Source organism: Bos indicus, chromosome 9, assembly GCF_029378745.1.
Source record: "Bos indicus isolate NIAB-ARS_2022 breed Sahiwal x Tharparkar chromosome 9, NIAB-ARS_B.indTharparkar_mat_pri_1.0, whole genome shotgun sequence".
NCBI lineage: Eukaryota > Metazoa > Chordata > Mammalia > Artiodactyla > Bovidae > Bos > Bos indicus.
This window is the reverse complement of record NC_091768.1, coordinates 60833195-60856279: the sequence shown is the minus strand read 5'-3', so window position 1 is coordinate 60856279 and position 23085 is coordinate 60833195. Positions and strand designations below refer to the sequence as shown.

General features: G+C 45.6%; 1 pseudogene; it reads right to left on the bottom strand.

The window, feature by feature from the left end:
- Nucleotides 1-8557: 8557 nt before the first annotated feature.
- LOC109563525 (calponin-3 pseudogene) lies at nucleotides 8558-10266 on the bottom strand (annotated as a pseudogene).
- Between the last annotated feature and the right edge of the window lie 12819 nt (nucleotides 10267-23085).

The following is a 23085-nucleotide window of genomic DNA, read 5'->3' as shown; positions in this document are numbered from 1 at the left end:
TCCAGTGGCCTGTGAACCTGTGGATTATAGCAGCTGATGTCAGTCTTCTGTTCTCCAGCTCACTCTCTCTCAGTTTTTAATTTTGATGTCATTTGTTTTTGTTTACTTTTTCTTTTTAAATTTTATTTATTTGTCTGTGCCAGATCATGGTTGTGGCATGTAGGATCTTTAGTGGGATCCAGTTCTCTGATCGGGGATTGAACCTAGGCCCCCTGCATTGGGAGCATGGTGTCTTAGCTACTGGGCCACCAGGGAAGTCCCTCAAGCTCACTGTTGATTTTTTTTTTATACAAGTCAAATAACGCCCCTAGTCAGTCCACCCATCTTGCCTGCAGCTGATCTGTCATGGCCACAGGTTCCTAATGATCAAAGCACTCCGTTTGTTACTCTGGCCTTGCTTTGGATTATGGTGTTTACATTCATCTAGCCTCTGATGCTTAGTTGTCACCACTTGGCCTCTGGTCTTTTGGAATCCTGTCATCCTCCAAAAGAGCCCAATACCAGGGAGCATCTCCCATGTCCACTCCAGCCAATGGAGACCAGAACCATTGGACATCTCACCAGTGCTCTTACCCTTTAGAGAAGGGAGCAACCTCTTGGTTTTTCTAGAATCATGGTCAGCTGTGTGTGCTGTGTGCTAAGTCACTTTCAGATCAGATCAGATCAGATCAGTCGCTCAGTCATGTCCGACTCTTTGCAACCCCATGAATCGCAGCACGCCAGGCCTCCCTGTCCATCACCAACTCCCGGAGTTCACTCAGACTCACGTCCATCGAGTCAGTGATGCCATCCAGCCATCTCATCCTCTGTTGTCCCCTTCTCCTCCTGCCCCCAATCCCTCCCAGCATCAGAGTCTTTTCCAATGAGTCAACTGTTCGCATGAGGTGGCCGAAGTACTGGAGTTTCAGCTTTAGCATCATTCCTTCCAAAGAAATCCCAGGGCTGATCTCCTTCAGAATGGACTGGTTGGATCTCCTTGCAGTCCCAGGGACTCTCAAGAGTCTTCTCCAACACCACAGTTCAAAAGCATCAATTCTTCGGCGCTCAGCCTTCTTCACAGTCCAACTCTCACATCCATACGTGACCACAGGAAAAACCATAGCCTTGACTAGACGAACCTTTGTTGGCAAAGTAATGTCTCTGCTTTTGAATATGCAATCTAGGTTGGTCATAACTTTCCTTCCAAGGAGTAAGCGTCTTTTAATTTCATGGCTGCAGTCACCATCTGTAGTGATTTTGGAGCCCAGAAAAATAAAGTCTGACACTGTTTCCACTGTTTCCCCATCTATTTCCCATGAAGTGTCCAACTCTTTGCAACCCTATGGACTGGAGCCCTCCAGGCTCCTCTGTGCATGGGATTGTCCAGGCAAGGATACTGGAGTGGGTTTGCATGCCTTCTTCCAGGAGATCTTCCTGACTCAGGGATTGAACCCATGTCTCTTATGTTTCCTGCATTGGCAGGTGGGTTCTTTACCACCAATGCCTCCTGGGAAGTCCCCATAGTCAGATAGTGGGCTGTTCTTTATTTTCTTGTGGTAAGTCCAGTCTTAACCCTTAAACCTTCAAACCTTCAACTCATCTCTCAATATCATGCCAAGGCAGTTCCAGAATCTCCGTTTAATTCATGGTAGGCCTTCCTTGTGCCTAGGCTTCCAGGAACCATCCCAACATTTGAGGACCAGGTGTCTGTGCCAGGATACTAAGCCACCAGTTACAGGAGAGTGTTTCTTGGTTGATAAGGTCTCTTCAGTCCAGCCTGACACTCACCGCATCAACCCTTCCTTACCCACACGTTCTCCATCCCATCTGTACATAACAGTGGAACCTGAGAGTCCTTTAGTACAAAGCTGTTTCCTGCAGGAGCAGAGACTGTCTCTAGGAAATTTCCCTGCAGGCTGTGCTGAGACCTGGCCCTAATTATCAGCAGGGGTGGAAGGATTTTGAGGAAGGGGAGCATCACCTTATGAGGCAGCTGACTCAGGTGAGCTCTTTGCAGGTCTCCAGGCAAGAAGGGGCAGCTCTCTTCCCCAAAGAAGGAGCTGCTTTGCTGGTCAGAAAGTTCAAGGGCATTTGGGAGTTCAGGATTGTGGGGCTTGTGCACTAGTGTCCCTGTGGCAAATCTCAGGGCCACTCCATACGGGTAAACTCCCCACACCTCTAGGAGTCCCACCCTTGGGTGCCAGAGAAACTCCATCCCAGCTGGGTACTATGTAATTCTCCTGGTCGGTAGTTCTGGTTGTAGCTAATAAGGCAGAGGTGAGAGAATTGTGAAGTAGTGCACAAAATGTGTCCAGAACAAGCATTTTCCACAGGACTTTATTGAAAAGGTGAGGTCAGAGAAATACTTCATTTAAACCCAGAACTTCCTGTGTGACAGATACATTCACAGCAGTCACAGAAGGTCAGGTATCTTCAAGTGTCTCCAACCCCCAAAGATGGATTAAGTCTTGAAGAAAGCAGTATTGAAATAGAGTCACACATGGTTGTTTAGTCATATAGCTGCAATAATAATAGTGGTTATTGAAAGCTGGCATCTGTATGCATTCTAGATTATCGTTGTTGAGTCCTAAGTTGTGTCCAACTCTTTCAAGACCCTATGGACTGTAGCCCACGAGGCTCCTCTGTCCATAGGATTTCCTAGGCAAAAATATTGGAGTGGGTTGCCCTCATGCATGATAGATATATGCCTTATCTCATTTCTCTAAAATAGTGTTTTTATACATGATCTTATTTAATTTTCAAAAATTTTATCAAGTTGATAATATATCCTGTTTACAGAAGTAGCTGATACTCAGAGAAGTAACTTCTCTACAGTAAAATAACCAGTAAGGGATGGATCTAAATTTATCTGGCTCTAAAATGTTAACCAGCTGATTTTTTTTATTGGAGTAGAGTTGCAACCAGCTGATTTTTAACAGCTCTGTTGATACCCAACAAAACCCTGAAATTTTAGAATATACCAGTCAGAATTTTTTATACATATGTAGATAATTTCTGAAAAAGGAACAGTACAACAAACCAAAGATGTTCTAAAACATCATTTTTTTAAAAGTTGAAAGCAATGTGATGATTTTTAAAAATTGCAATAAGCTACATTTAGGGGAAAAAAATAAGAGAAAAAAAGACAATAGAGGGAAGCTCTTGTTCCATAGGATCTTCTCACTGTGACTGGCATTCACCAAGATGGCCCCAGGACCATGGAGAAGGGTCCTGCTGTAGGCAGTCTTTGCAGCCCTTGGTAATTACAGGATAAATTTGAAACTACCATCCTGGAATATTGCTGTTAAGAAAACTTCTGATTTATGGAGTACTACTGGCATTGTTGAGAATGATAATTTAAAAAGATCCTATTACAACTTGTTGTTTGGGGGATTACATAGAATGTGTTTCAGTAACAAGGTGAGGCAGGCGTAGGGGACAGTGGTTGATCTGGCAAGAGTTGGCTGTTGGACAGTAGAAACCATCATTATTACACTAGCTTCTGCCACCTCCGATAGGAGCAGCTTGCTCAGCAGTTTGAGAGGTATGGTGATGGGATCTGCTTTTTCTTGGGTCCACAGCCCTGGTGGTAGCATCCTTGCTTTAACTTGAGGAAGAAGGGGGAGGGTGGGAAGGCATTCAGCATGCTTTCTTGGGGGAATGGAAGGAAGAGGGGGCAGTTTGTCCAGCTGATCCTCAGCCAACAAGCACTCCCAGCTGTAGCTCCTGGATAGACAGCTCATCCTCACGGACCTTGGAGAGAGCTCTTCCCACCCCGGTTCTCTGCTCATTGACATTTCTTCCTTTATGGGAGGTTTTCCCCCTTTGACTGAATAGCAGCCTCACCAGTTTAACTCCTTATGTAATATAGAGAAAATTGTACCCTTTAGTGGATAAAAGGGTCTAAGAGATGTCGCTGAAGAGTATATCCCAGGGATGTCGAAAGTATGTTTGTGAAGAGCTAGTGTCTGCTATTTCTGTCACTTTATCATCAACACTAGTTTACTAGGCATTTTCTTTTTTCTTTTACTTATGTGTTTATTGACATATAGTTGGTATACAGTGTTGTGTTATTTTCAGGTATACAGCAAATTCAGTTATATACAAATACACACATACTCTTTTTCAGATTTTTTTCCCCTTTATAGGTTATTACAAAATATTGAGTATAGTTCTGTGTGTTATCTGCTGCTGCTGCTGCTAAGTCACTTCAGTCGTGTCCGACTCTTAGCGACCCCATGGACTGCAGCCTACCAGGCTCCTCTGTCCATGGGATTTTCCAGGCAAGAGTACTAGAGTGGGGTGCCATTGCCTTCTCTGCTGTGTGCTATCAGTAGATTCTTATTGATTATCTATTTCGTATACAGTAGTGTGTAAATGTTGGGGCTTCCTTGGTAGCTCAGCTGGTAAAGAATCCACCTGCAATGCGGGCAACCTGGATTCAATCCCTGGGTCAGAAAGATCCCCTGGAGGAGGGCATGGCAACCCACTCCAGTATTCTTGCCTGGAGAATCCCAATGGACAAAAGAGCCTGACGGGCTACAGTCAATGGGGTTGCAAAGAGTCAGACACGATTGAGCAACTAAGCCCAGCACAGTGTGTATATGTTAATCCCAGACTCCAAATTTATCCTCCCCACCTTTCCCTTTTGGTAACCATAACTTTGTTTTCTGTCTGTGAGTCTGTTTCTGATTTGTAAATAAGTTGATTTGTATCATTTTTTTTAAAGATTCTGCATTTAAGTGATATGATATCATAGATACTTGTTTTTTTCTGTCCTACTTCACTCAGTATGACAATCTCTAGGTCCATGCATGTCGCTGGAAATGGCATTGTTTTGGCTTTTTATTTAATGACTGAGTAATATTCCATTGTATATATATGTACCACACATCTTTATGTATTCATCCATCAATGAACATTTAGGTTACTTTCATGTCTTGGCTATTGTGAATAATGCTTCAGTGAATATTAGGGTACATATATCTTTTTCAATTATGTTTTTCTCCAGATATATGCCAGGAATGGGATTGCAGGATCATATGGTAGCTCTATTTTCAGTTTCTTGAAGAACCTCTCTACTGTTCTCCATGCTGGCTACACCAGTTTGCCTTCCCCCCAACAATGTAGAAGGGCTCCCTTTTCTCCACACCCTCTCCACCATTTATTATTTGTAGACTTTTTGATGATGACCATTCTGACTGGTGGGTCTTCCCTGGTGGCTCAGATGGTAAAGAATCTGCCTGCAATGCAGGAGAGACCTGGGTTCTATCACTGGGTTGGGATGATCCCCTGGAGAAGGGAATGGCAACCCACTCCAGTATTCTGGCCTGGAGAATCCCATGGACAGAGGAGCCTGGCGGGCTACAGTCCATGAGGTTGCAAAGAGTCGGACCCAACTGAGCGACCCAACATTCACACACATACGTTCTGACTGGTATGAGGTGATACCTCATTGTAGTTTTGATTTGAATCTCTCTAATAATTAGCCATGTTGACCATCTTGTCATGTGCCTTTTGGCCATCTGCATTCTTCTTTGGAGAAATATCTATTTAGGTCTTCTGCCCATTTTTGATTGGGGTGTTTGTTTTTTTTTCATATTGAGCTATATGAGCTGTTTCTATATTTTGGAGCTTAATCCCTTGTCAGTTGCATCATTTGCAAATATTTTCTCCCATTTTGTAAGTTGTCTTTTCATTTTGTTTATGGTTTCCTTTTGCTATGCAAAAGCTTTTAAGCTTAATTAGATCTCATTTGTTTGTTTTTGTTTCCATTACTGTAGGAGACAGATCCAAAGAGATATTGCTGCAGTTTATGTCAGAGAAGGCCCTATTGTTCATTCTCTGTGTGTCATCACTGTACCAGACTTTTAGCACCTTGTTTTCTGAAGGTTATGCTATTTTTCAATTGATGTGTAGTTAATGTACAATATTATCTGTTACAGGAGTACAGTATAGTGATTTTATCATTTTTAAAGGTTGTACTCCATTTATAATTATTGTAAAATACTGGCTCTGTTCCTTGTGCCATAGAATATATCCTTGTTGCTTATCTATTTAATATATAGTAGCCCTGAAGAAGGGAATTGTTACCCACTTCAGTGTTCCTGCCTGGAAAATTCCATGGACAGAGGAGCCTGGTGGGCTATAGACCATGGAGTTGCAGAGAATTGGACACAACTGAATGACTAACATTTTTTTTTCCATTTACTTCGCTTAATGTTTTCAAAGTCCATCTATGTTATATCAGGTGTCCGTGGTTCATTCCTTTTTTTGCCTGAACAGCATTTCATTGTATGGTTATGTACCACATTTGGTTTGTCCACTCACCAGCTGATTGACATTTGAGTTGTTTCCACTTTTGGTGATGAATAATGCTCACGTGGCCCCTGTATGACTTCACTGGACTTTTACTTGAAAACTTGTCTTCTTCTCAAAATATGAAATAAAATACAGTAGTTTCTGAGGCAGTGTTTAGAAGACTTCATAATATGGAGAGGCAGGCTCTCTGAGGGGACTTGTCCTTTGGAGCTTTGTTACTATTTTGCTGACCTTGTCCAGTGGAAAGCAGTGTTGTTTGTGAAACACTGAGTCTCAGCGTGTGGCTGGAGAGCAGGTGGTTTACATGGTAATCATCGTTATGTTTCCATTTCCCTTTCATCTCCCATCACTGGAATACATTCAAGTGCTTTTAAAGTCTAATTTGAGAAAAACAAGTCATGAGCTAAATGAGATGCTGTTCTCAGGGCCCTCTGTTTTCCATCATTTGGGCATTTGCTGTGGGCCCAGTGGATGGATGGGCTTCCCAGGTGGCACTAGTGGTAAAGAAACTGCCCACCAATGTAGGAGACATGAGACCTGGATTCAATCCCTGGGTCGGGAAGATCCCCTGGAGGAGGGCATGGCAACCCATTCCAATACTCTTGCTTGGGAAAATCAAGGAGACTGGTGGGCTACAGTCCATGGGGTCGTAAAAGAGTCAAGACACGACTGAAGCAACTTGGCATGCAAGCACGCAGTGGGTGGGTAGTTTGTTTCTCTGTGGACGGGGCAAGGCTGCTGTTGGCCTAAACAGGAGGGCTGCGCTGTGTTGGGTCAGCCTCCTTTGCTGGCCATTTTGCAGTTACTGGTACTCCGGCAGTGATTGTTCTTTCTCAACCTAGTTATTAAAAAAAAATAGCAAAAACGAATTAGGGTTAAAGGTTTATTCTTTTTGCATGACTTGTTGACGCCATGGACTGCTTCTCAGTGGTGATAGAAACCCAGCGCCCAGCAGTCCTGCCTCTGGGACTCACATAGACCAAGAAGGTACATTGAACGTGAGAAAGATGCATAGAATCATCTGTTACAGTGGAGCATACGTTTGTGTACATAGGACCCAACAATTCCACTCTAGGTAAACACGTCTATTTGTGAAGTCTCCTGAAGAGATGAGTGTAAGAATGTGTATAGCAGCACTGTTTTCAATACACAAAACACAGAACTACGCAAAAGCTCATCAGTAGAAGAATGGATACATGAACGGTGGAATATTCATTCACATGGTGGAATATAATATATGTCAGTGAGAATGAAAGGAGTATAACTACAAGCAGCAATGTAGAAGAAGCTCACAAATGTAGAGTGAAAGAAGCCAGGCAAAAAAGGATACGTGAGCAGAATATGAGGTTCAAAAATAGGCAGAACTAAACTTCACATTAAAATTCAGGACAGTGGTTACCCTTGGGGTGGGGGGTGGTTAGTGGTCAGAAACAGCATGAGTAGGGCTCTGGGAGGCTTTGCTAATTTATTTTCTTGACTAAGCTGCTATTCACACAGGTCTGTTCTGTCCCCCCCGCCCCCCACACATACACACGGATCAGGACTTTATTTAAAAATGAGTAAACAATACTGTAGAATCATTGATATGTAAATTTCTAAAGTCCCACATCTTAAATTTAGTTGGCAAAGACCAGTTAGTTAGTGGCTCAGTGGTAAAGAACCCACCTACCAATGCAGGAGACACAGGAGACCTGAATTCAGTCCCTGGGTCAGGAACATCCCGTGGAGAAGGAAATGGCAACCCAGTCCAGTATTCTTGCTTGGAAAATCCCATAGATAGAGGAGCCTGGTGGGCTGCAGTCCACGGGGTTGCAGAGTCAGACACGACTGAGTGTGCACAGACAACTTAGCCTACAGTTAGCTATAGGCGTGAGTTTAGTCTTCCATGTGGAAACCAGATACTGAAGTGTAAAGAAAAAAGCTTCCTATTGTTTGAAAATACCGGTTTAAGTAGAGGACTGTAAAAATGTGTAGATGTTTAATAAAAGAATTGACTGTACAGGAGTACTCCCCTTTCACATTATTCCTTTTCACTTCATATGCGAGTTATTGGTTATGCTGTAGGATTTAACTGTCACAATACTAAAAGGCAACTATTTAGGGAAGAGGCAGAAAAAGGAATGCACGTAAGGCAATATTTCCGTTAGGTACAATGAACATAATAGTGTTTTCGGACGGCAAGATAAAAATTACTCAAGGCTAGCTTGTTTCTCACTGAATAAAAGCAATAGGCTAAACACAGAGCTCCTCTGTGAATCTAATAATCAGTGCCTTGCTCACCACATTGGTAATCTCTGGGGTCGTCATCTTAGTACTCACTACGAATATTCATCTGGGTATTCTGCCTGATAATCGCTGTCACTGATTTCCGACTCATCGGTTCCTGTTCCTTGGCTTCCATTGTGAATGACAGGTTCTGTGGGAACAGCATGTACTCTTGCTGCCCAAGTCCATACACTCATTCCTTTCTGGGAAGCAACTTTGTTGGTACCTACATGTAGAAAAATTGTGGAGTTGCCCACGGGTTGTAATGTTAGCTTCTAGATGTCCCTTTGGGTACCCAGTGCTAACATTCCTGCCTGCCTGGCTCCTTTGTTGGTGCCCATTTGCAGACTAATTGTGGTCTGATCCAAAGGTTTGTCAGTTTGCATTTAGGGATCACAAAGATGCCTCCTCGTCTTACAGGCTGTCTTCCCTACTTGCCTGGCCCATTTGTTGGCTCCCATCTACAAACCGGTTACACTTTGGCCAGCTTTTAATTTTCCTTCATCAGAACATCTTGTTTTTCTGCGTACTTAGCTCCAATGTAAATGGTTGTATGGAATCCGTTTGTTTTGGTCATACCTTCTAGGGCCATGAGCATCGTCTGAACCTGGGTGGTGTCTCCATTCTCTGAGAGATCATTTGCTTGAAATATGTCATGTGGCCTCATGCTGTAAGTTTGATGGCTTTAATCAAGTTGCAGTATTCTCCAACTGAGGCCAGTTTAATGAGGACTCATTGACCTTCCCTGAGTCTGGCTGTAGCTTGCTCATGAGTTCACAGAGGATTATGCCATCTTTTAAGTCCAGCTGGAAGCTGGTGCCAGTGCTCGTGCCCGCCACCTCTTCTGTCCAATAGCGAAGGTCTTCTTCTGCCCGTTGATCACACCTGGAAGCAGTCCTGTTCTTGACCTCGGCCTAGAACCCATAGCAACGGTGCTTGTTGATCGTGATGATTCGGGCGACAGGAAGAGGTTGAGTTCGGGTCTGGGGGTTTCTCGCTCTCGGCTTCCCTGCTTCTGGTCCTGAGGAGTGGCTGCAGCGCAAGGTGCTCAGAGCTCGCTCCTCTGGCTGGCGAAGGAGTCGCTGGGACTCGGGCGGCAGGATGCGGGCTGTGCCTTGGCTACTCAGTTGAACAAGGTCCTGCAGAGCCCCCTGGTTGGCTCTGGAGTCTCACACAAACTAGGTCTGTTCTGTTTTTGAAAGTTCAACATGCTGTACACCTAAGATTTGTACACTTTTTTGGTAAATTATACATTTTAAAATATAGAATGTAATATATGCATGCGTGCATGCTAAGTCATTTCAGTCCAGTCCAACTCTTTGTGACCCTATGAATAGTAGCTCTTCAGATTCCTCTGTCCATGGGATTCTCCAGGCAAGAATACTGGAGTGGGTTGCCATGCCCTCCTCCAGGGGATCGTCCCTACCCAAGGATCAAACTCATATTTCTTACATCTCCTGCATTGGCAGACAGGTTCTTTACCACTAGTGCCACATGGAAAGCCCATAAAGTGTAATGTGTGTGTATATGATTACATATGGATATATTCATATACATAATTGTTATCAGGTTTCCTCCACCTCTAGTTTTCATTCTAAAATAAAATGTTCTAGGGACCTCCCCAGAGGTTCAGTGGTTAAGACTCCTCACTTTCAACGTATGGGGCACAGGTTCAATTCCTGGTTCAATCCCAAATGCCATGCGGAACGCCAGAAAATAAAACATTGTGAAACATGATACAGACTATGGAAGTGTGATAAGCACATCCAATCAGAAGGAATCCCTGCATTCATTCAACAAATTCTGATGAGCAGAGACTGGGCCGGGTGGATGGCTCCTAGCTTGGGAAGGAGTGGGAGGTGGGCGGGACTGGGCAGCGCCCCCATGTCCCCAGCAGTGGCTGCCTCCTCACGGGGTGCTCACTGTCTCCTCACGCTGTCCCTGCTCCTTTGTTCCTCCCTCCCACCTCCCCACCTTTACCCTTCTTTTTCCCTCTATTGCCTTCCCCCACCATGCTCCTTGTTTTGACTTTGGATATGAACGATCATTGAAGAGGCCATCTGCCTGAAATTGGAGACTGCGCAGTACTAGCCTCACCCAGGTTTTGGGAGAACCCCTGGAGAAGGGCTGTTAGGACAGGAACTGTTACTCCGGAGAGAGTCTGTGGATTCTCTCCAGGCACTGGGTTCCAGGCCCCTGAGAGCAAGGAAGAGCCAAGCCTGAGACTGAAAGCTCCACCACCAAGCGTAGTGAGGCCAGACTCAGGCTTTGCTGAAGAGAGAGCCCGGCCTCATGCTCTTAGAGACCGTCAGAAGGGGGAGGGCCCAGGCTTCACCCAGACCCTGACACAGAGGGGCTCACAGCGTGTCATTCCTCAGGTCACCCATCTCCTGAAGACTGCTGAGGCTCGGCTAATTAAATATAGTTCCATTATGGAAATAATCTGGCAATAATAATGAGAAAATCCTGCGAGACGTAACTATTTTAAGATTGTTTTAAACTCTTGGAAATGAATGTCTCTGTGGCCAATTCTTGGCATATAATAAGCAAGTCAAGGTCACTGTTGTTCCCGCTGCCTTCACCGTAGGAATCTCTTCTCCTTGTAAAGAGGAGACACAATTTAAAATTTGAATAATGCCGCATGACTGATGATGATGACAATGTGGTATGTTTATCATGGGCTGTAATTATGGGTGAGAGACTTTCGTGGAGCAGACTTGCTCATGGTTCATTTGTGGCTAAAACTTAACAATATGAACAGTCACCAATTTGAGAGACATTCTCAGCTGGGAGATAACCAGAAATAACCAGGCCGAGGGAGAGGTTGGCGTGAGGGAAGCTGACTTCCAGCGGGACCTTCCTGGGTAGCCCACCTCTTCCTCAGTGGTCCTCACCTCCCTGGGGGTCGGAGTCCCCAGGGGGGATGTGTCTTCTTGAGCCGTGGACTGTGCATATGCATGTGTGTGATCATCGGTGTGTGAGGATGCGAGGACAGGGAGAGAGCTGCAGAGCCTCCCAGGTACTGGCTCCACTTAAAGTCCCGATTCCCCTCATCTACGGAGAGGGACGCTTGCTCCCAGCAAAGCTCTGTGCCCAAGCCAAATGCTGCATCATGCTGTGTACTGAGCAAGGCTATGGGATCTCCCTGGGGCAGCCCCTGGGAACTCTAAGGAAAGGTGAAGGCGTAAGAGATGCAGGAAGGACTCAAATCTAATTAGAAAGTTCATCCTCCAGTAGACTTCATGCATGCACGCAAGCACAGCTGCCTGAATGCTTATTCTGTGTAAGTACTGTGCTAAGTGCTTGCCATTCGTGCCTACAGCAAGCCCTTCTAGCTGCCCCTTGAAGTCAGTTGTTGCTATTGTTTAGTTGCTAAGTAGTGTCGACTCTTTTGCAACCCCATGAACTGTAGCCTGCCAGGCTCTTCTGTCCATGGGATTTTTCAGGCAAGAATACCAGAGTGGGTTGCTATTTCCTCCTGCAGGGGACTTTCTCAGTCCAGGGATCCAACCTGCGTCTCTTGCATTGGCAGGCATATTCTTTACCACTGAGCCACCTGGGAAGCCCATGAGGTCAGCAGCTACCATTTTTTCCCCCATCTTTCAGTCCAGGACATTAAAGCCCAAGGAAGTTCTATAACTTTCCCAGAGTCATGTAGTTTGCTCTGTGGGTGGAGGGTTTCAACAGACCCTCTTCTCCTCCTGCTTCTTCCCAGTCCTGCACCCACCAGGAGGAATCAGAAAGAAATTGAGGTGAGGGGGCCAGGTGTGGAGTTTCTGCCAGCAGTGGTGTGTATGCTGTAGCGGCCTTTCCAGACCAGTGCTGATGGGCAGTGTTACCATCAAATCACATCTAACCATGACATGCTGCTGAGAGCTGCACCTTTTAAGAAGAGTTTTGGACATTAGTATATATAAAGAAGAAAACCAACAAGGATCTACTGTATAGCACAGGGAACTATACTCAATATTTCTTTTTTTGTGTGTGTATATATATATATTCAATATCTTGTGTTTGTGTGTGTGTACAACTGAATCACTGCGCTGTGCACCTGAAACTCACTCTATGTTGTAAATCAACTATACTTCAATGAAAAAGTAGGTAAAGATAAAAAGTTATTGGAGAAAGCTGTGTGGGTTAAAGGTGATGGGGTTGGGGAGGATGCCATGCATCATAGCATCTGGAGTTTCTAGGATCAGATGAACATTATGGTCAGAAATTCTTCAGTGGGGGTCTTCTCTGGCTGTCTAGTGGCTAAGACTTCATGCTCCCAATGCAGGAGGCCTGAGTTTGATCCTTTGTTGGGGAACTAGATCCCACCTGCTGCAACTAATACCCAGCTCAGTCAAATAAATGTTTTTTTTTTTTTTTTTTTTAAATGAAATACTTCATTGGCAGTGTCATTGCCTACACCGGGACCCCTGCAATGAAAATCAGGTTTAGCCAAGATAAAAGCAACCATTTCTGGAGATTCACTTAGCGGACATTGATAGACAAGATCAATCTGCGTGTGGTTGGTGGAGTTTAAATGGTTTCTCCCTGAAGAGTCATGGTCTTGAGAGAAGGCCTATGTCCTCCAAGGAATACAGTAGAAGAAATCCGCTGGAATTACATATTACAGTGGTAAATCACAGTTGGTGTTTACTGCTGAGTAGATGACACTCCTGTTAATCCCAGATTTCCCTTTGCCTTATTTGGGGTTGTGTTTGCCGGGTTACATTTGGACACTTCATTCCTAGCTAGTGGAGCAGCTTCGTGTTTTGTTTTTTTTGTGTGCAAAATTGGAAACTGACAGCCCGACGTGGCTTTCTCTCTGTGTCTCCTGTAGGGAGGCTGCGAGGATGCAGCCTGAGTCGGCTGCTGGCTAGAGCAACCCCAGTGAGAGCGGCTCTCCATCCTCGTGGGTGAGCCATTGCTTCCTGGCATCCCAGTGTCTCCTTCCTGAAAGGGTGGGTGAAGGGTGCTTTATAGGACTATGTCATCAGTAGAACACCCTTAGCCCCTGGAACCTCATTGTCCCTCACACAGCAGTGAGGGACCCCTTGGCTACAGTATCATTTATACATGTTGAAGTGACATAATGGAGTCCTGGCTTTTGGCCAAGAAGGTATGGATGTGTGTGAGTGACTTTAAAAAAAGAATCACAGCCTGTGATGTTGATTGACCCAGACAGGCCATTGGTAAAGAGTTACTAAGCATCCATTATGTATAAGGCATTTGTACTCATTTCCTACGGCCACTGTAACAAATCACCACAAACTAACTGGCTTCCGACAACAGAATTTATTCTCCCACGTTCTGAAAGCCTAAAGTCTGAAATCAAGGCAAAATCTTCTGAGAAGGACACCTAGAATCAGGTTTGAAGGATAAGGAGGAGTTTGGGAAAGATCTAAAGGTCATTCTAAGCAAAAAGAACAGGGTGGTGCTTTCAAGGTGACCTGAGCACCCTTGTGGCCAAGCGAGGGTACAGGATGGGTGGGTGGATGGGTCAGAAGAAGAGGTGGTGCAGACGGGCTGAGACCAGACTACGCATGGGTTTGTGTATCCCTGAACTTGGTGCTGGGGGACTGTGAGTCACTGAGGATTGTAGCAGAGGAAAAACACGATCACACTGTGCTGTGCAAAGAACATTCTGACACCAGTGATCACATACACTGAGTCAGGGGAGGGAATTGAGGCAGGGAGACCAACATGGCAGAACAGCTTCCACCTGCAAACTTTAGCCCTACAAACTCCAAGCCCCCTGGATGGTTTGTTTACACGAAACTATCTTTGTTGAGAGGAGAGGTCCGCAGACAAGGCAAAATAATTGGCACCAAAGGCCCAGACCCTAACCACCCAGCAGACCCCACCACCCAGCAGACGCCCAATACCTAGCAGACCCCCACCACCCAGCAGACCCCCACCACCCAGCAGACCCCACCACCCAGCAACCCCCATCACCCAGCAAACCCCCACCAGCCAGCAACCCCCACCACTCAGCAGACCCCACCACACAGCAAACCCCCACCACCCAGAAGACCCCTGCCCAGCAAACCCCACCACACAACAGACCCCCACCACCCCCAGACCCCTCCCCAGCAAACCCCACCACTCAGCAGGCCCCACCACCCAGCAGACCCCCACCTAGCAGACCCCACCACTCAGCAGACCCCACCACTCAGCAGACCCCACCACCCAGCAGACCCCTGCTAGGCAGATAGGCACGGTGTCCATGGCTCCTCCCGCATTGCAGCTTAGCTATCTGTACTCCGACTTTGCCATCTTGAAACAACTGGAGGAGAAGGCTGAGTTTCTCATGACTCCTTTTCTTCTAAAACTAATACATGAGAAAGGGGAACTTACCTGAAGTTGGCTCAGTGGTCTCTAAGAGGAGAGAGAATTTAACCACTGTTGGCTCAGTGGCTGTCTTTCCTGAGAGTCAAGCTTAAGTAATCCTACCAACTCTCTGGTCAGGTTGGGCTGATCTCAACAAAGTCATCTTTTATCCAAGATACATTTCAGGCCAATATATATTCACTCTGTGAATCCTGAACATTAGTCTGGCTTTGGCTTCTAACCAGTTCCTAGGCAAAAACTCATCTACAGAGGCAGATTCTATTAGGCAAGCAAAAACTTACATCACCTCTTTCATCCCAACTTCTCAGTTTAGAAGAATTTCAGAAAATACCTTCAGCATCCAGCTGGAGACCACTGTGACAGTTCAGGTGAGAAATGATAACCGCCTGAGTGAAGGCCAGGGCAGTGCAGCTAGAGAAGAAAGAACAAGTCAAGAACAGTTAAGCAATAACCATACAGCCATGCTTAATATTTACTGAGCACTTTGTACGTGCCAGCCTATGGGATAGCCTATGTATTATCTCATTCAACCTTTGCAACAACCCAATCAGTTAGGGATTATTATTCTCTCTGTTTTATACATAAGGAAGTGGGCTTAGAATCAAGTAGGTAATTTGCCCATTTTAAGTGCAAAACTGGGATTTGAGCCCAGGAAATCCGACTTCAAAGCTTGCATTTTATTTTTTTTTAAAATTTTGTTTGTTTATTTATGGCTGCATCAGGTTTATGTTGCAGCATGCAGTACCTGGGCTTAGCTGCCCTGCAGCATGTGGGATCTTAGTTCCCTGACCAGGGATCTAATCCACCTCCACTGTATTGCAAAGTGGATTCTTAACTACTGGACCACCAGAGAAGTCCCCAGAATTTGCATTTTAAATCTGTGTCTTACTGTCTCAAACCAGGAGGATTTGGTAAATTGTTGTATGTCGGGATGGGGAAAGAAGAATAAGAGGAAAGGGAGGTGGTTCCAGATGAGGGAAACAGGCAGACAGATGGAAAACGGGGCCCCTCACCAAAAAGGGGACGCAGGGAAAGGAATGGGTTTGGACAGAAGAATGGTGATTTGGCTGTTAGCATGTTGATGGGGAACATCTGAGTAAGATGTCTGGGTGTTTGGTAAATGGTTGGGTGTTTTAAAAAAAGGGAGCTTTAGAGAGTGATTGAGGCTAAAGAAGATTTGGAGCAATCCGTTTCTAGGCAGCAGAGGAGCGTGTGGGCAGCAGGTGTGGGGGATATGTCGGTACTGAGATCTTCTAGAGAGGAAAACGAGCAGAGAAGATAATACGGGATAGAATCTCAGGACCTGCAACACTTATGGGACCAGTGAAAGAAGAGCCCTTGGATGAGGAAATAGTCCACGGAGCATGAGGAGAGAGCGGGCCACGGAAGCCAGAGGAGGAGGAAGTGTGATGAAGGAGAGGTGGTAGCAGTGTCTAATGCAACAGAGAAATCATGTAACGTGAGAACTGAAGGTTACCCTTGTGCTTGGCAGCTAGTCAATGTAAAATCAGCTGTTACAATGCAGATTATTGCAGCCACTTTGGAAGGCACTACAGCAGTTTCTGGGCTTCCCAGGTGGCACTAGTGGTAAAGAACCCGCCTGCCAATACGGGAGACTTTAGAGACACAGGTTCAGTCTCTGGGTTGAGAAGATCCCTTGGAGGAAGGCATGTATTCTTGCCTGGAGAATCCCATAGACAGAGGAGCCTGGAGGGCTCCAGTCCATAGGGTCACACAGAGTCGGACATGACTAAAGCAACTTAGCATGCAGCACATCAGCTTCTTAAAAAACTACACACTGTCCTACCGTATGATTCAGCAATTGTATTCCTTGGTATTTACCCAAATGAGATGAAGACTTATGTACACACAAAAATATGCATGTAGAGTTTTTAAATTGAAATATAGCTGACATATGTATCAGTATTGTGTTAGTTTTAGGTGAACTACACAGTGATTTGACTTTTACATACCTTATGAAATGATCAGCACAATAAATCTAGTAACCATCTATCCCCATACAAAACTATTACAATATTATCGATGATATTCCTTATCCTGTATATTACATCCCTGTGGCTTATTTACCCTTGGATGTTTATAGAAGCTTTATCCATCATTGTGAAAACTTGAAAGCAACCGAGATGTCTTGTAGTAGGTGAATAGTTAAACTCTGGTACATCCATACTATCGAATATTATTCAGCACTTAAAGAGTTATCAAGCCATGAAAAGACAGGGAGGAACCTTCAATGCACATTACTAAGTGAAAAGAGCCAGCCTGGAAAGGTGACATATTGTATGATTCCAACTCTATGACATTCTGGAAAAAGCAACACGTTAGAGACAGTAGAAGGATCAGTGGCTGTCAAGGGCTGTGGGGGAGGGAGGGATGAATGGTGGAGCACTAATCCAGTGAAGCTCTTATGTGTGATACTGTCATGGTGGGTATATGTTATTATACATTTGTGCAGACCCAAGGACCTGTACAGCACAGAGTGAACGCTATACAAACATGGGCTTTAGTTAATGAGTCAATATTGACTCATCAGTTATAACAGTACCACACTAATACAAGATGTTAATAATAGGGGGCACTATGGTGAGTTCGAGGGCCAGAGTGTGGGTTAAGAGCTATAAGGAACCTCTTTATGCTTTCTGTTCAGTTTTTCTCTAAACCTAAAACTGCTCTAAAAAGTAAAGTGTATTAAGTAAAATTGAAAGAAAGAAGTGCAAAAGGAATTAAAAAAAAGCAAAGGAAAGAAGAGAAAGCTGTATACATACTTGAAAGTGTAGCATGAACCCGTAATTATGACTAATCCAATCTTGTGTGTTTGAGTTCCAAGCTGTATACAAATCTGACCAGTCTCTCTTCTTACCAACATCTAGGGTTCCCATCACACATGCAAGTTATAGTCCAGTGTCTTTGGCATGATGTGAAAATTTTTCCACAGCCTGACTTTGCAGTGTCATCTGTGGTCTTTGCCTATGTGTTATAAGCTCCAGCTGCAGCATCTCTCTTTTTATGTATATATATTTTTATTTTGGCTGCACAGGTCTTAGTTGCAGCAGGTGGTGCCTTCAGTCTTTGATGTTTGCAGCATGTGTGATTTAGTTCCTTGACCAGGGATTGAACCCAGGCCCCCTGCATTGGGAGCGTGGAGTCTTAGCCACTGGACCACTGGGGAAGTCCTGAAGCAAGTCTCTTTGCTCCTCTTTGCTGCACTTTCAGACAACTCTGCCTTCGTTCTTGGTTGTTTCCTCTGTCCATGCTCTCCCCCACTTCTCTCCCTAACAAAATCCTCTAGTCCTCCAAGACCCAGCTCAACTATAACCTTCTCTGTAAGTACATTCCTGACCTCCTTTCAGCCCAGAACACCAAGAAGGAAAGCTCTTGCTGAGTTCCTGTAGTTCTTTGTGACTATCTCTTCAATAAATGCTTCATACACTACAGAATCAACAACCACAGCATCGGGGATGGTTTAGCAAGAAAACGGGGGGTAGAAAGAAGCCAGATCAAAGCAAGTTGGAGTGGGTAAGAGCTGTCATATGGATATATGACAGCTGGACTACTCTCTGAGGTTGGTTTTATTGTCATTTGGTATTTATTGTGTAGGGTTACCTTTAGCATTTGTGGGTTTTACCCAACAGAGGTTGAGGACAGTGAGAAGAAAATTCTGGGGGTGGCTATGGTGCCATCCAGTGCTGACACACCTCTGTCTCTTGAGATTGGTAATTCCTAGGGTCCCAGGAGCTGCTGTCCTCTATTTTGAGGAGGAAGAGAGAGGGAAGAAGGAATCCACCCCCCAGTTGTTATCTCTTGGAGGTTTTGCAGCCATACCCTGCTTAATCTTTGGGGAAAGGAAAAAGTCAACCCCCCAAAAACCAAAATACTAGTTGACTTAGTTGGCACCTCCTCTATTTCTTGTGGGATGCACAGACTCCTGAAGACCAAGTAATGCTTAGAAAAAGCAATTGATTATTAGCTTTTCTAGCATCTATTGAACAGACATTAAAGGCTAACTATGTTCTGGGAACTGTGTATGCACTGGAGAAACAAGATAAACAAAATAGGGTTTCTGCCTTCAAGGAGTTCAGTGTAACCAGGAAGACCAACCTTGAGCCCACGCCAGCGAATGACAGAGTGAGGTGAGCTCAGGTCTTAGTCACTAGGGCCGCCTTTACAAGGGACTGTAGACCGGGTGACTTCCCTGGCAAGAATTTATTTCTTGGTAGTTCTGAAGGCTGGAAGCCCCTGATCAAAGTCCAGCAGAGTTTGGTTCTGATAAGGATCTTCCTGGCTTGCAGATGACTGCTTTTTTTGCTGTCCTTCCATGGCGTTTCCTATGAGCATAGCTTGGAGGAAGGGGTGCAGGTATGAAAGAGAGGTATGAGAGAGGCGGGGAGAGAGTGAACAGGAGACTCTTTGGTGTCTGTCCTTAGAAGGACACTCATCCTATCAGATCAGGGCCCTACCCTTAGAACCTCATTTTACCTTGGTGTCTCTCCTTAGAAGGACACTCGTCCTATCAGATCAGGGCCCTACCCTTAGAACCTCATTTTACCTTGCTTATGCTTGTGTTCAGTCTGTGAGTCATTTCTGACTCTTTGTGACCCCATGGACTGTAGTCCACCAGGCTCCTCTGCTCATGGGATTTTCCAGGCAAGAAAGCTGGAGTGGGTTACCATTTCCTCCTCCAGGGGAATCTTTCCTGACCCAGGGATTGAACTCATGTCTCCTGTGTCTCCTGCATTGGCAGGAGGATTCTTTAGCACTGAGCCAGCTCGGAAGTCCTGTTTTACCTTAATTTCTAAATACAGTCACACTAAGGGCTTCAGTACATGAATTTGGGGGTGATCATCTTGTCACAGGGGAGGCGGAGCAGCAGAAGGCTCGCAAGTGGATAGCACTGCATCTGGATTGTGGGGCATTTGCTATGTGATGTGAGTACCCAGCCCCAACTTGGCAGCTCTGGTGATCTAGCAGCACCAGACAACCAAAAAGTAATTATCATTGCCCTCTGTAAAAAGGAGAGGTTTCTACATCACAAGCCTCCTATCAGTCCCATCTTTTTTCATTGGTGTATCCTTGTACCTCCGGTAGTATTTTGACATTTGCCAGCAGCTTTTCTTGATGGTGGGGTATGTCATAGGTTTCCTGAATAGTATCCAGATGTCACTCAACTTTCACTGCAACAACCTCTCTATGTCTCCTGCAGAGGTGATTGTTTGAAAAATCCAGTAAATGTTAGATTCAGAAGAGAGTAGTTACTGTACGTGAGATATTCTCAGGAAATCACCATACCTGTTCCTTAGCCGTGATGGGCTTGCTCAAAACTTGCCTGTCTGTCCCTGCCTTTTGCAGACAGTACGTGTGAACACCAGGCTCGTGAGCAACCAGTGTTGTCCTGTCCTCGTCAACAGTGTTGTGTTGAGGGTCCCTGACTCTGGAGTCGGTTTCTCAGAAGGAAATGTCCCAGGGCCTCTGAGCAGATGAACCACTCCTTGCTTTATACTTCTGTCGCATTCAGTGTACGGTTCTCAGCTGGCATCTGGCCTTTTGGGCCATGATCAAGGCTGATCGGGGCCAGATGATGGGTTTCTTCAAAGTAGGGAACGCATCGCATGCACCTGTGTTCTAAGCTCATTGGTCCTCCAGTAGCGGTTGCAGTAACCCAGCAGTGATCACTTTTGGCTAAACTAGTATAAAGGTCTTGCATTAAAAATAGGAATGTCATTCTACAGGCATTTGGTCTCCCCAGGGAATTCATTCTTGCTGCAGCACACCAGCCGCGGTTGCTAGCTATTTTCCTGCCCTTGGTATAAGCCGAACACTGGCCAAAGCAGAATCAGCCCCCTGCCCATAGGAGCTGCTGCCCTCGGGGAAATGGGGGCAGGGTTTTGGGCAGAAAGGGTATTCAGAGGGTTCCTGTTGATAGTCATTTTCCCATCTCCAGGATCAACAATTCTGGCTTTAGGAATGAGGGGAAAAAATAGTAATATTAGCACAGGTCAAACTCAAACCCCTCTTCCTTTCTGTGATTACTCAAGTTGGGAAGTTGGTTTTCTGCTGCTTCAACAAGTGGTCTGGAAGATGCACCTGCGATGTAGAGGGCCATTGACAGCCCTTGAAAGAGCTCCCTGCCTTCTCCCTTCCCCTTTTCCTGCAGAGACTCTGTTCAGAGGAGGATTTCTGAGACAAACTATCAGTTCACAAACACTGGGAACAGTTTCTCAACCAGCCCCTAGTCTCCTGTGCTGCTGCGGTCCCTGTGTTGGAACCCTCTGCCTAAAGGGCTGGGTTGGGAGAGTCTCTGGGTCTCTGCTGTTCCCACAAAGCGAACATCTCCCTAATTGCTGTCCTAAAGACAGTTCCTTACAGATTTCAACTCTTCTCATATCCCCCCTCCTTTACAACCTGTGCATTCATCTCTGTTTTACTGCTGAAAGAATGCAGACTTCGTTTCTCTGTCGTCTGAACATCATTGACAAGCATTCCACCCATCTGTGAATTATTCCCTGACTCTTTGATCAGAGCGGTGTTACAGGTCCTCTGCCAGCAGGAGGGAGCAGTCCAACAAAATCTGAAGACCCAGGACTTTGAGAAGCTGTGCCGGGCAGACTAGGAAGCCACAAAACATTGCGAGCTGGATGGATGTCCTAGTATGCTTTTCCATGTGATCTGGCCGGTGTTGGCTGAGGAAGCTCAAGGGGAAAAGGCAGCGAGCATTGTAACGTAAATCACTGCAGACCCTTGGGCGTGACAGTGCTAGGAAGCTAATGATCTCCAAGAAAGAACTGACCGTGATTTTTCCAGCAACAGATCACGATGTAGAACGGGGAGGACAGACCCCCAGATGTGAGTACAATCTCTCCTTAATACAGGGTTTGGACCAGTAGAAGCACAGAGAGTTATCTTAACTGATGGTGCTCCCTAACCAGAGTGCCTGCGGACCATCTCTGGGTGGGCTGTGTGTAATGCCTGGCTGGGACTTTTGTGTGCAGATTTCTTCTAAATATTTTTTGCCTTGTTAGGAGACTGAATGCAGTGGCTTTGAGATATCGGTACCAGGGGACCTTGTTATAAATCTTCAAGAAAACCCCATAGACCTTTTGCTATAAAAAGAAAACGGATCACATCACAGACCAAGCAGCCGTGTGGCCCCCTGGCATTTGATGAGAGACAAAAGCAGTGACGAATTGGAAAGCAATAGAAAATGGGGCAGTGGGCCGGGAGGAAGGAGAGAATCTTAGGGAGCTAAATTCCTTTCTCAATTCATGATGCTTATTGCATATTTATGGTCATGCATTTATTTCCTTTCTGCTTAAAGAACTGGCAGCTTGTTTGCATTTAAGGTTTTTCTCCTGTGAAAAATGCTGTGAAAGTGACAAAGAGGGATGTGATTGATAGACTTGGGGCAGAAATTCCTCATGCCAGCAATGGGAAGTGTCTTGGATAATAGCTGGGAGCGAAAGCTCACATTTAATGAGGGAATGGGGCTCTGCAGCCTGGGTACCCAACAGGTTGGCAGTAACTCTTTGATTGCAGACTGCTCACCATCCCTCTCTATTCCTCTGCCCTTCCTACTCACTACTGGGGGTCCAACATCCTCCTTACCCCTCTTGCCAGCCCAGTCCCTTCCGCCTGGTCTGATTTGTCAGTTCAGAGGTATCAGAGGAAAGGAGAGTATCCCCTCACTGCAGAAGCATGGGGATCATTGTTCTGGAAGAGAGGTCGGGATGCCGAAGATGTTGGGCAATGACCATGAGAGAGGTGGAGAGGAAAATGAGCCCAGGGTGGAAGTCGCAAAGGAAGCCACTTTGATCCCTCCCTCCGCCCCGCTCTGCTGTGTGTCAGTGAAAATGCAGCTGAATGCTGGAGGTCCTTTCAGTGAGGCGATTACTGGATTTAAATTGAGTGTGAACTTGAGATCCCCAAGGTATGTGGGTGCATCCCTATGGGATACAGGGACTATGCTAAGAGCACAGTAGAAACCAGGAATCTGGAATTCTGTTCCTGCTTTTGCAGGCAGTTTTCTGTGCCCCTCTGGTGGTGGTGGGGGGGGGATGCAAAATCCCACGAGAGACCTGTCCTAGAGGCACCCTCAGCCTTAGGCAGGCTGTGCAGTGGCTGTGGTGGAGGGGGTGGATTGGGGTGGGGCATTTCATTCTTAAGTAGATG